Below are 13,727 nucleotides of genomic sequence, written 5' to 3' on the forward strand. Positions count from 1 at the left end.
ATCAATTCCTCCTCTCGGTCCCTATTGTAGCCTCTTATTTATAAAGTCTTATATCCACCAATACCCACTTTCTTACCCACCTTAAGGTGACCGGCCAAGCCAAGCTTGGAGCCCAAGCTAGGGCCGGCCAAACCAAGGTTAGATGGGTTCAAGTTGTGGTTGGCCCTAGCTTGGAGCCCAAGCAAGGGTGGCTGACCACATTCACACTGAAAGAGAGTTTTTAAAATTATAAATATTTCCTTTTATAGCTTTCTACAAAGGATTAAGAGAAATATTTTATATCTTTCCTTATTTGTAGTTAAAAGGAAGATTTTAATTTTTTGATAAATTTTAAATCTTTCCTTATGTGGAAGTCATGGTTTTAAAAGAGAGTTTTAAAATTATAAATATTTCCTTTTATAGCTTTCTACAAAGGATTAAGAGAAAGGTTTGATATATTTCCTTATTTGTAGTTTAAAGGAAGATTTTAATTTTTGATAAAACTTTCCTTTTTGTAACCATCCATATGTTTTAAAAGAGAGATTTTAATTTATAAAACTTTCCTTTTAACCAACCATGAAGGGATTTAAAGAAAGAAATTTTTTAATTAAAATTTCTTATCGGAAACAATTAATGAAGTTTTAATTTTTTGTTTAAAACTTTCCTTGTTTGGAGAACAAGGTAGGGGCCGACCATTTAAGGTTTATAAGGAAGTTTTAATTAAATTTTCATTTTTAGACATTGGCAAGGAATATAAGGAAGTTTTAATTATGTTTAAAACTTTCTTTATTTGCCAAGACCAAGGAATATAAAAGAGAGGGTAGAGGTGCCTCACCTCACAACAACATATCTTCTATTCCTCTCCTCTCTTCCTTGGTGGTGGCCGACCCTCTTCTTCCCCTATTCTTCTTCCTTAGTGGCCGGCGGCATCTCATCTCTAGGAGTTGTTGGTGGCCGGATCTTGTTAGAGGAAGAAGGAGAGATAGGAGGCATTGTTTCTTAGCATCCCTTGGAGCTTGGTTGGTGGCCGAAATTCTTCATCTCTAGGAGATTGTTGGTGGCCGAAACTTGGAAGGAAGAAGAAGGTTTTGGTGGAGTCTTGTCTTGGTAGATCGTCGCCCACACGACGCCCGAGATAAGAAGAGGAATACAATAGAAGATCAAGAAGTCTATAAACTACATAAGGTATAACTAGTTATTAGTTTCCGCATCATAACTAGCTCATCCTTTTGTATAGATTTTGTAAAATCAAACACAAGAGGTTATCGATTTTAATTATCATTTTTGTTATCGATTTTCATTTTGATTTCATGTTTCGATAATGTGTTTCTATTGAGGTCTCTATTGTTAAACCTTGTTTACTGTGAGAAGTTTAAATATCCGATTTCTTTGAAAGGCTTTATCTAGGCAATGGTGGATGATCTCATACCCAAGAAGGCCTAGTGCCTCGCCGCGTTTGACCTGGAAGTCGATCCTTGAAATAGATATTTGATCAACTTCTGTAATATAGTTTAACTTAGGAAGATCACATCGGTTGAACTTGAAGTAGGAATGTTAAGTTTCGTTCCCAATTCAAGTTTAACTTCTAAAGGAAAATTTTGGATTAATAATGTTAAGCATCATTTGCAATCCAAATTTAACTTTAGTAGAACACATGGGTAGCTAGGATAGTTTTATGCTTGTACAAATTTTTGTACAGGGGAACTAGGACGGTATTCCGAGTAGCAACCAATACGAACCATGTTAAATGATCGTGTAGCTTGGTTTACATTTCTTGTCTTGTATTTAGATTAGCTTTATACTTGTTTGTTTGTATTTCTGCTGCACACTAACCATTGTAGGAAGTGACGTTTTGGGTGAGACGCTATTCACCCCCCTCTAGCGGACGTTAAGGTCCCAACACTGTCGTTGTAAAGAATTAAATTGTGCTAACCATTTTTTATTTAGGTCTCTCATTTTCTCAGTGATGGTCCTAGTTTACAAGAATTTTCTGCTTCAATGTGGGCCTGATATTGGATGATATCAGGCTCATGATAAGCCTGATATCATACCATATCAGGTCCAACATTATGTTTGGTTAAAATTTTGCTTTTACATCATATTGAGCTTTTCCTTGCTCAACCCTTCCTAGTGGTTGGAATTATACAAAATTACAAAAACCCTAGGCCCATATCAGTCGGATTGTGTCACAACCACTAATAAATTATGAAAATCTAATAGGTACATCATATACTTGATCTTTTATAAATTTGTATATACAACAACACTTGATTATGTAGTTACAAATTAACTAAATTAGTTTGTAATTTATTTATCAAGGGCGATCATATAACTGAAGAAATTCTCTCTGAGATATGGAATACGCTTGATACAAATTCTAGCATTGGACATGGAGCTTATGTAGGAGAATTATCTAGAACAAATATTTCATCGTCTTCGGAGTATAGTGTTGTGCCTAACACAAATAAAAATAGAAGCAGTAATTTCACATTTGATCTAAATGAAGAAGCAAGTATTCAAGAAGATGAAGTTCTGAATTCCTGTACAACACTTGGTGATTACTGTGAGTCTACTTTGAGTGAGGAGGAAGGGTATATACCTGAATTGGAGAGGAATTACAATGTAATACAGATGTACAAGAATTCTTAGCTGATGATATACAGATTGAACAATATGAAATTTCTCCAGAGTAGTACAATGACTTAGAGGAGGAGTTACCAATAGTTGATGATCCATATATTCTAAATTCTTGATTGCTCCAAAGGCCGATTGAAGAAGCAATAGATGAGCATGAATTTTGTGTTGGACAGATTTTTCCGTCTTGACAAGAGTTCAAGAATGCACTTGTGAAACATGTCATGGTTAAACATTTGAGATATAACCCAGTTGGCACTCGAAAAAATAAAGTAAAAATCATCTGCTTCAATCAACTATGCACATGAAGAGTAGTTGGCCGGGGGAATGTAGAGTTCATTGTTATGAAATATATAAAGGAACACCAATGTGGTACCATTAGGAAAAGTACTGATCATCAAGCATTCACTTCCTCCTTTGTAGCATCTTTTGTTGAAGAGCAATTTCTTGCTAATGAACAGTACAAGCCAAGTATGATTATATCAAATATAAAAGCTAGGTTTGGAGTGACCATATCATACAGAAAATCATACATAGCTCGAGAGAAAGCGATGAAGAAAATCATTGGATATTATGACCAAGCATATAGAGATCTTCCACTATATCTGCATGAGTTAAGAGTTAGTAATCCTGAAACCTATGTGACACTACACAGGAATGGGGATAATCAGTTCCAATGCTATTTTTGGCATTTTGGAGCTTGTAGAAGAGTATTCAGGTCTTATCTACGTAAATTGATTAGAATTGATGCCACACATCTAAGAGGGAAATATCCGGATGTGTTGTTGATGGCTACAACAATTGATACTAATGACAATGTCCTCCCAGTAGCTTTTGAAATTGCTGAAGTTGAATGTGGGTCTGCATGGGAGTAGTTTTTGGATCATACGAAGAGATTCTTTGTTGTTAATCCAGAGTCAATGAGCATAGTATCAGATAGACATCGCGGTATTATATCAGCAGTTAGGAAAGTCTACCCTACTGCCATCATGCTTTCTGTTGCCACACATGTCTTATAATATGGTAACAAATACTGGCAGTAGGTCAAATTTAGGCTTGTTTTGGACAGCAGCTCGAGCAAACACAACACTCCAATATGATCTCATAATGTAGTCCACGCTTGAAAAACATCCAGATGCTCATAAGTGGCTTCAGAACATTGACCCTAAAAGATGGGCTAATGCACACTTTAGTGGCAGAAGGTACATAATGCTAACCATCAATTATGTAGAGAGTTTAAATGCTTTGTTCAAGGAGACACTTGTGTAAGACCGTTAGATTCGATAGAGGGGGGGTGAATATCGATTCGAAAATATCGAGTATATGCGCAGCGGAAAAGTAAAGTAGACACAGTTGTTTTTACTTCGTTCGGAGCCTGTGACGACTCCTACTCGAAGGCCCGTGGTCCTTGACCACTTTCGTTGGGCAATCACTAGCAATTCGAATATAATTACAAAATGAATACAGAAAATGCTAATGAAACAAAGTAATACCGACAAGGAAATTAAGGAAAACGAAGAAGCACTTTGTCGGAGCTTTGTTAGCGTCGCAGGAACGTAGAGCAGCAGGACCAGCAGTCGAAAAGTTCTCAGTTGAAGATTGATACTGAAGCTCCTGTCTGGGGCTTCTTTTATATGCTGTCCCGGGCGCCTGGATCCCTTCCGGGCGCCTGGAATGTGACGTAGCTGCACAAACCATGATGCTCCACGTGGCGACGACTCAGCTGGATGAAATTTGCCTTCCGGGCGCCCGGATCCCCTCCGGGCGCCCGGACCCCTCTTCTCCAGAAAGTCCTTCTCCTGTAAGAAAAGGTTAGTCCGAGGCAAACGTACCCTGCAGCAAAGAGTGTTAGCACAGTTTTATAGATGAGCAAAGTATGACTTAGATTCCGTCTTTCCGAGACCGGAATCTAGTCACGATCTCGACTTAGATATCCGAAATGGATCTAAGCCGGATCGACGCCTAATGTTCCCTACCCGGGAACGCGTCCTCGCAGTCACTCCCCTCCAGTGACTTACCTCACTTACCTGCCAGACGTCCGGTCAGCCCGTCGACCCGTCGACCCGTCTGGACTTCTCGCCAAGCGTCCGGTCAGCCCGTCGACCCGCTTGAACTTCTCGCCAGCTATCCGGTCAGCCCGTCGACCTAGCTGGACTTCTCGCCAAGCGTCCGGTCAGCCCGTCGACCCGCTTGGACTTCTCGCCAGCTATCCGGTCAGCCCGTCGACCTAGCTGGACTTTTCCTGCACACTTGATAAAAGTGTCAGACAACAACAAACCTAACTTAACCTGATTTGTCATTCATCAAAACCTGAGTTAGACCGTTAGTGCTAACCGCACCAACAATCTCCCCCTTTTTGATGGAATGACAACCTGGTTAAGTTAGTGATAAAAAGTATGCAAAAATCAAGCATGATTTTTGAGGTTTTTAAGGTTTAAGTTAGTTTTTTTAAGTTTGCATTTTGTTGCCCTAACTTAACCAACCTAACCCTCCCCCTTTGGCATCCATCAAAAAACAAGGGTAAACAATCATAGCGAGAAATACTGAAAAATAGTAATACCTTGAACAATAACTGAGTTTTTAAATCCAAGAGAAGATTAAATTGACTTGGGGGGTATAAAGTTTTGAAAATTTGTTTAAAGCATTAGTTTTTAGCTTTTAGAAGAAATGCTAAGTTTAGATAGGTTAATTTTCAAACATAAGTGTATAAAAATTTTTTTTCCAAAACAAGTTTCAACTTTGAAATGCTACTTAAACATAAGTTTTCAAAACCAAAATTCCAAAACTAAGTTTAAAAAGTCTATTTTTCAAAACTAATTGAATTTTATTTTTCAACACTAAGTGTACAAGATTCAATTTTCAAAACAAGGAAAATAACTTTGAGAAGCTTAGTTTGTAAACTAAATTTTGTAAAATTTATCCTTCAAATTAAATTGTCAAAATTAGGTAAAGTCAAATTTTTAAGAAGTAGACTCAGGACAATTTTCAAAGTAAAATTAAGTTTAAATCTTTATCTTTAGTTTTCAAAGGAGTTTTGATAAACGTAAGAAAAATTTTTTGGAATGTTTTTGTAAAGTTTGCTTTTCAAAATCAAATTTTTCAAAGTTTAAAAGTATTAGATTTAAAACCATGGTTTAAGATACTTGAAAAGTTCAGTTTTCAAAGAATAGGTAAAAAGAATAAAAAATTTCACAATTTTAAACAAATTATTTTTAAACTTTGATTTTCAAAATTAAGTTTAAAATTCAATTTGGAAAACTAAAGTAGTTTTATTTCTCCCCCTGAATTTGATATTTAACTTCAACCAGCTGTCTAACCAATTAGGTACTAACTAACTATTAGAAAATAGTAGCTTTCACTTGGTTAGTCAGATTGAGTTAATTATAATCAGTCAGTGTTTGACTCGACTGATGAACTTTAATCTGATTAATATTTGAATTGTATTTAACGTCCAGACTTATACTGATGCACTGAAATAAGCATCTTAAGTCCAGACAGATGGCCTATGCATCTCACCCCTTTCTATGTTTATCAACCACAAGCAAGGTAAACCTAAGGTGTTGGTGAGATGCTCAAGAACTAAACCTATGGGTACATGCTTTCTAAGGATGTAAGACTAGTCTAAGGCCAAAACTGTTTTTGAAAGTTTAAAAATGGAAATTTTTGAAAACAAACAAGTTTAGCCTATAAGTTGATAAAATCAGTTTTGAAAGTATTTATGAAGGATCCTAGTCTATTGAGCACGAGCATATTCAATGTAAGTTTGAAATGTCACAAGATAAATTCAAAAATATTTTACAAATAGTGTAGCTACAGAAGTAGGTCATCACTAAAGCTACTGAGATGATGAAGGGGGTGGTCCAGATCCCAAGGATCGAAGAAGTGCCATCAGCTCAGTGTGGCGGGTGTCCCCGGCAGCTCGTAACTCGGCAACCTCTCGCCGTATGTCCCGATGAAAATCGGAGTTCTCCTGCTGGAGACTCGCCATGGCTCTCTCTAGTCCGGTCATACGGTCGGCTAGAGTGCGGGGAGCGTGTCGTGGTGCTCGAGCTGGGGGTGGTGGTGGAGCCGGTGCGGCTTCCTCCGGAAATAGTGCGAGCATGAACTCGTCCATCTGTGCGTCTGGATCGGGCTGGTGCTGTGCCCCCCTCCGCCAAGTCATAGTCCCGTCATCTCTATCTACCTGGATGCCGGCTAAGGAGAAGTTCCGAGAGGATATAACATCGAACTCGGTCATATGGGCAACGTCTCCTCTAGTGACATCAATGTGCAGTGAGGACATATAGGCTGTCAAAATGTGACCAAATGGCATATGGACTCGACTGTCAGTCACGTATCCGGCTGCGTAAGTGATGGTGGAGAAGATATGTAGGCTAATGTCAATCTCCAACCTATGAATCAGGGCATAAAGTAGGAATGAATGGAATGGGCGCATCACAGCGATGTCCCGAGTGGTCAGTGGTAAAATACAAAGAACTACAACTCTATAAAGAGCGTAGTCCTGGACTCTAAGTTCTACTGACCTAAACTGTGTCACAGTGGGATCTCTCTCTCCCCCAAAAAAATACGAATACATCGTATCGAGAGTAATATGTGAGTAGGGATCGTCGAACGGTAGATCCCTCGGAGGATAGCACAAAAAGGGGCAAGTAGAAGGACGCAACTCTAAAAACTCTCTGATAGTCGTAGGGGAAAATACGATATCAGTGCCTGCTGCCCTAGTGGTATAGGTGAAGTCATCTACTTTTACTAAGTTATTGCAAAATTCGGCACATAGACTTATGTTTATTGGACTGGTACATTCTACAAAGTTCCTTAAATTGTAGTGGCCTATAACCTCTAAGGCAGAGGGACATGACCTTAGGAAGAACGCTCTATCTACGCAGGTAGTCCTAATGGCCTTATAGATGGTGGACTCAAATTTAATCCTAAGTTCGTCTGTGGGAAACCTAGGGTCTGTACTAGCATTGGAGGGTCCAGCACCAGTATTTGTTCGTTTCTTGCTGTATATAAAGAATATATGTATAAAAAAATTTAGAAGATAACAAAAAAAATATTTTAGAGAGGGGAAGAGTATTTTACCGAGGAGCCATCGAAAAAATATAGATTTGACGACCTCGGTTGAATCGCAACAGCGTCTTCACCGCACGAAAATTTAATTTAGAGTACTTTCGCACTGAGGTTCAAAGTGAACCTTGGCAAAAGTGAGAATGAGTGGGGCAGAGGTTGGGGGCGCCTGCTGCCCCTTATTTATAGGGCACTCCGGGCGCCCGGACTCTTTCTGGGCGCCCGGGGTCGCTGGGGCGGGGCGCCCGGAAGGGTCCCGGGCGCCCCCGACGAGAAGACCAGGGGCGCCCGCCCCTGGTTTTTGACCCTTTTTTTTTTTTTTTTAAGTTTAAGATTTTGAAAATAATTTTTAAGTTTAAAATTAAAATTTTGAAATTAATTTTTAAGTTTAAAATTAGATTTTTGAAATAAATTTTTAAGTTTAAAATTAAAATTTTGAAATTAATTTTTAAGTTTAAAATTAAAATTTTTGAAATTAATTTTTAAGTTTAAAATTTTTGAAATTAATTTTTGAACTAAATTTTTAAGTATAAAATTAAAATTTTTGAAATTAATTTTTAAGTTTAAAATTAAAATTTTTGAAATTAATTTTTAAGTTTAAATTAAAATTTTTGAAATTAATTTTTAAGTTTAAAATTTTGAAAATAATTTTTAAGTTTAAAATTAAATTTTTGAAATAAATTTTTAAGTTTAAAATTAAAATTTTTGAAATTAATTTTTAAGTTTAAAATTAAATTTTTGAAATAAATTTTTAAGTTTAAAATTAAAATTTTTGAAATTAATTTTTAAGTTTAAAATTAAAATTTTTGAAATTATTTTTAAATTAAAATTTTTGAAATTAATTTTTAAGTTTAAAATTAAAATTTTTGAAATTAATTTTTAAGTTTAAAATTAAATTTTTGAAATAAATTTTTAAGTTTAAAATTAAAATTTTTGAAATTAATTTTTAAGTTTAAAATTAAAATTTTTGAAATTAATTTTTAAGTTTAAAATTAAATTTTTGAAATAAGTTTTTAAGTTTAAAATTAAAATTTTTGAAATTAATTTTAAGTTTAAAATTAAAATTTTGAAATAAATTTTAAGTTTAAAATTAAAAATTTTGAAATTAATTTTAAATTTAAAATTAAAATTTTGAAATTAATTTTAAGTTTAAAATTAAAATTTTGAAATTAATTTTAAGTTTAAAATTAAAATTTTGAAATAAATTTTAAGTTTAAAATTAAAATTTTGAAATTAATTTTAAGTTTAAAATTAAAATTTTGAAATTAATTTTAAGTTTAAAATTAAAATTTTGAAATTAATTTTAAGTTTAAAATTAAAATTTTGAAATTAATTTTAAGTTTAAAATTAAAATTTTGAAATTAATTTTAAGTTTAAAATTAAATTTTGAAATAAATTTTAAGTTTAAAATTAAAATTTTGAAATTAATTTTAAGTTTAAAATTAAAATTTTTGAAATTAATTTTTAAGTTTAAAATTAAATTTTTGAAATAAATTTTTAAGTTTAAAATTAAAATTTTTGAAATTAATTTTTAAGTTTAAAATTAAAATTTTTGAAATTAATTTTTAAGTTTAAAATTAAAATTTTGAAATAAGTTTTTAAGTTTAAAATTAAAATTTTTGAAATTAATTTTTAAGTTTAAAATTAAAATTTTTGAAATTAATTTTTAAGTTTAAAATTAAAATTTTTGAAATTAATTTTTAAGTTTAAAATTAAAATTTTTGAAATTAATTTTAAAGTTTAAAATTTTAAAAATAATTTTTAAGTTTGAAATTTTTGAAATTAATTTTTAAGTTTAAAATTAAAATTTTTAAAATTAATTTTTAAGTTTAAAATTAAATTAGGCCTTATTCATCTCACCCGATCTATATTATCAATCAGGGAATCCTATGATTTTGTGAGATGAAATTGGTTTGATTACAGACTTTTGGTTTAACTTGTGTTAGATTCAGATTTAGTTTTGGTTTCCACAAATAGGCATTCTTCGGATAAACTTCTAAGCTTGGTGAGTCACAGGGACATCATTAGAAGTAACCAACCTTTCGAAGTTTTCCGAATAGTCCTATCCACGGAACTTAGTACTAAATCTTGGTCTAACTGGTTAGGATTCGTTTAAGGGTAGCTTCGGTCAGTTCCACTTGGCCAAATGCACCAGATCGAAGCCATATCTTTCTAGACATGCGATGCCCAAGCTTCCCTAACGTACTATCATCCAAAAACTTCACCAGTACCATGAGTCAAGTTAACCTCGGTCTCTTTTTAACTAATCCTGATTACCCTGTCGGGTTAGTTTGTTTTGGGTTACCCTGTCGGGTATGTTAGTTTTGGAGGTGCCAGCTATTCTGGAGCCTCCCCCTGAATTATTGGCCATTTATTTAGATTTTGGGTTTGTGTCGATTCTTTTTATAGTTATAATCAACTTGGTGATAGTCTAAATTTTGTTGAGTTTTGAATTTTGATTTTAAGTTAAATTTATTTTTTAGTTTTTGATCTGATTTATTCAAGTTTATATAATGTATTTTATCTTTAGGTATGTAGAATTGATTAAGTCCTACTTGCGTGGTTAAGCATGCTTTCGGGACCCAGGCTTGTTTAGTTGCTTTGTGTTGGGTTAATAATGATTTAAAGGTTTTGTTTGATTTTGACTTATATCCAAGTCCGGTTTTATTATAGCATGCCTTTTGGTTATTTAGAATTTTGCTCTGATACCACTTGTAAGACCGTTAGATTCGACAGAGGGGGGGTGAATATCGATTCGAAAATATCGAGTATATGCGCAGCGGAAAAGTAAAGTAGACACAGTTGTTTTTACTTCGTTCGGAGCCTGTGACGACTCCTACTCGAAGGCCCGTGGTCCTTGACCACTTTCGTTGGGCAATCACTAGCAATTCGAATATAATTACAAAATGAATACAGAAAATGCTAATGAAACAAAGTAATACCGACAAGGAAATTAAGGAAAACGAAGAAGCACTTTGTCGGAGCTTTGTTAGCGTCGCAGGAACGTAGAGCAGCAGGACCAGCAGTCGAAAAGTTCTCAGTTGAAGATTGATACTGAAGCTCCTGTCTGGGGCTTCTTTTATATGCTGTCCCGGGCGCCTGGATCCCTTCCGGGCGCCTGGAATGTGACGTAGCTGCACAAACCATGATGCTCCACGTGGCGACGACTCAGCTGGATGAAATTTGCCTTCCGGGCGCCCGGATCCCCTCCGGGCGCCCGGATCCCCTCCGGGCGCCCGGACCCCTCTTCTCCAGAAAGTCCTTCTCCTGCAAGAAAAGGTTAGTCCGAGGCAAACGTACCCTGCAGCAAAGAGTGTTAGCACAGTTTTATAGATGAGCAAAGTATGACTTAGATTCCGTCTTTCCGAGACCGGAATCTAGTCACGATCTCGACTTAGATATCCGAAATGGATCTAAGCCGGATCGACACCTAATGTTCCCTACCCGGGAACGCGTCCTCGCAGTCACTCCCCTCCAGTGACTTACCTCACTTACCTGCCAGACGTCCGGTCAGCCCGTCGACCCGTCTGGACTTCTCGCCAAGCGTCCGGTCAGCCCGTCGACCCGCTTGGACTTCTCGCCAGCTATCCGGTCAGCCCGTCGACCTAGCTGGACTTCTCGCCAAGCGTCCGGTCAGCCCGTCGACCCGCTTGGACTTCTCGCCAGCTATCCGGTCAGCCCGTCGACCTAGCTGGACTTTTCCTGCACACTTGATAAAAGTGTCAGACAACAACAAACCTAACTTAACCTGATTTGTCATTCATCAAAACCTGAGTTAGACCGTTAGTGCTAACCGCACCAACAACTTGAACTTCCCATAAATAGGTTAATTGATAATACCAGAAGAAAGGTAGCTCAATGGTTCTTTAACCGTATGGAGGAAGTCTCGAAATGGTATGTTGCTTTGACACCTCATGCTACCAAAGAAATGGATTCAAGGAGGGAGAAAGCTAGACGATATAAAGTCCACCCCTACTCTCAATCTGAAATGGAAGTAGAGACATGGGGTGCTTCATTCATTATTGAGTTGGAGAGAAAATATTGTAACTGCGGGGTGTTTCAAATTTCAGGATTGCCTTGCTCACATGCAATTACCATCATCATTCACCGGAACATGGATACACTCTCATATTGTGAACATTATTTTCATTCATAGAATTGGAATGCGACATACATGGATCGTATTTACCCCTGTTGAAGCAAGGAATTTTGGCCTAGGGGAGTAAACAACATTATAGTTCTATGCCCCCGTAGCCTTGTGCAGCCAGGTAGGCGAAAGAAGGCACAGATCGAGTCGAAATATAATGGGAAGGTAAAAATTAAATGCAGTCGGTGCAAACAACTGGGCCATAATCGGAGGACCTGTAGAATGTCATCAACCCCTGGGTCTTAACATACTTGTAAATTGGAGGTGTTGATCAATATATTTTGACATTTTGTATGCAGTACATCCATAGAATTGTAAGAAAAATAGTTGTGCAAAGTGATATTACTATTATATCTCTGTATGTAGTATTTATTTTATAATACGGTGTTATCTATGGTATGAGAAGTGTAAACCAACCCCAGCAAGGCAAAACTAATACTTCACACCATATCTCTATTTTGTAAAATAAAAATGCGCTAGTAGTTGTGAATATTCAGAAATATAATATGCTTAGTCCATCTCTGCATTTCAATTCAACAGATAGGGGTTGTTAATTTCAAAGTCATGCAAATTTGTTTTAAACTATAAATAAGTTAAAACTTAGACAAAATGATTGTTGTTATGCTTGAAAAATAAAATTGGACACTGGTTGTCGTTCATTGAAAAAAAATAGGTGCACAGTTCCATGCCAAATGGCATGAAGCAAGAACTTCTTATTCAAGGTGTATAACTAAGTCTTGACACCATATATATCATCTCCCCTCTCAAACCTTCATAGGGAACCTGATTTCAAGTAAACCCAAGCAGCGTAAGGCCATCAGTGGGTTTTGGTCAAAATTCACTGATGGACCTAGACACCTTTAATTGGACTCATTCAAAGTATGGTTAGATTCTGGTATTGCAAGGACTCCAACGGTGCTATCCATTACTGATGTACAACTCTCTAGGGGTGGTAACATGTTCTGAAAAAATTTTAGCCTCATATTGGGTCTGATATGGTACCATATCAGACCCAACATGAGCCTGATAGGTTTCAAAAAATTTGATACTATCTCTCCATTCTATAACCTAAAAACATGCTACCATGGGCTTTAAGTCTACAACGAGGGGAGTGAAATATAGCTAATAGTATTGTAACATTGCTTTAATCTCTGCCTAATATTTGACTTAAAAATAAAACGATGGTTGTTGGTTCTCGTAACTTAAAAGGTGTGCATTAAAATCCATAGCTCCTCCCTTCTCAAACCTTCCTACTGAATGATAATTTGAAGAAAAGTAAATATCCTAAAAAAGGAGTAATATATAGAATAAAATAAATCGATACAATATGAGCTAAAAAATTACTATTTTGAATAACTAAAAAAAATTTAGATAAAATAAGAATATATATATATATATATATATTAAAGTTTCTCCTCTCTCGGTTGTTGTTCATTGAATACAAATAAGGTGCACTGTTCCGTGCCAATTGGCACGGAGCAAAAACTCCTTATCCAAGGTGTATAACTAAGTCTTTGTTGGTTGCTACTCGGAAAACCTAGAAGTTCCACTGTACAAAAATTTGTACAAAGGTCTGAACCTTTTCCTAGCTACCATGTGTTCTTTTAAATTAAATTTTGGATTGCCTGCGGAACTTAACACGTTTGATCCAAAACTTAATCTATTTGTTCTTTTAGGTTTTGACTTGGATCTCCTGCGAAACTTAACACGTTCGACCCAAGTCACCTTAAGTTATTAATTCCATTAAATATTAATTTCCATAATTGGTTCCCAGTACTGACGTGGCGAGGCACATGACCTTCTTGGATATGTGAGCAACCACCACCGACTAGACAAAACCTTTTATGGAAAGTTAATATTTAATTTCCTAAAATAACTTTAGGTTAACCGAAAAGAACAA

The sequence above is a fragment of the Zingiber officinale genome, chromosome 8B (assembly GCF_018446385.1).
Source record: "Zingiber officinale cultivar Zhangliang chromosome 8B, Zo_v1.1, whole genome shotgun sequence".
Lineage (NCBI taxonomy): Eukaryota > Viridiplantae > Streptophyta > Magnoliopsida > Zingiberales > Zingiberaceae > Zingiber > Zingiber officinale.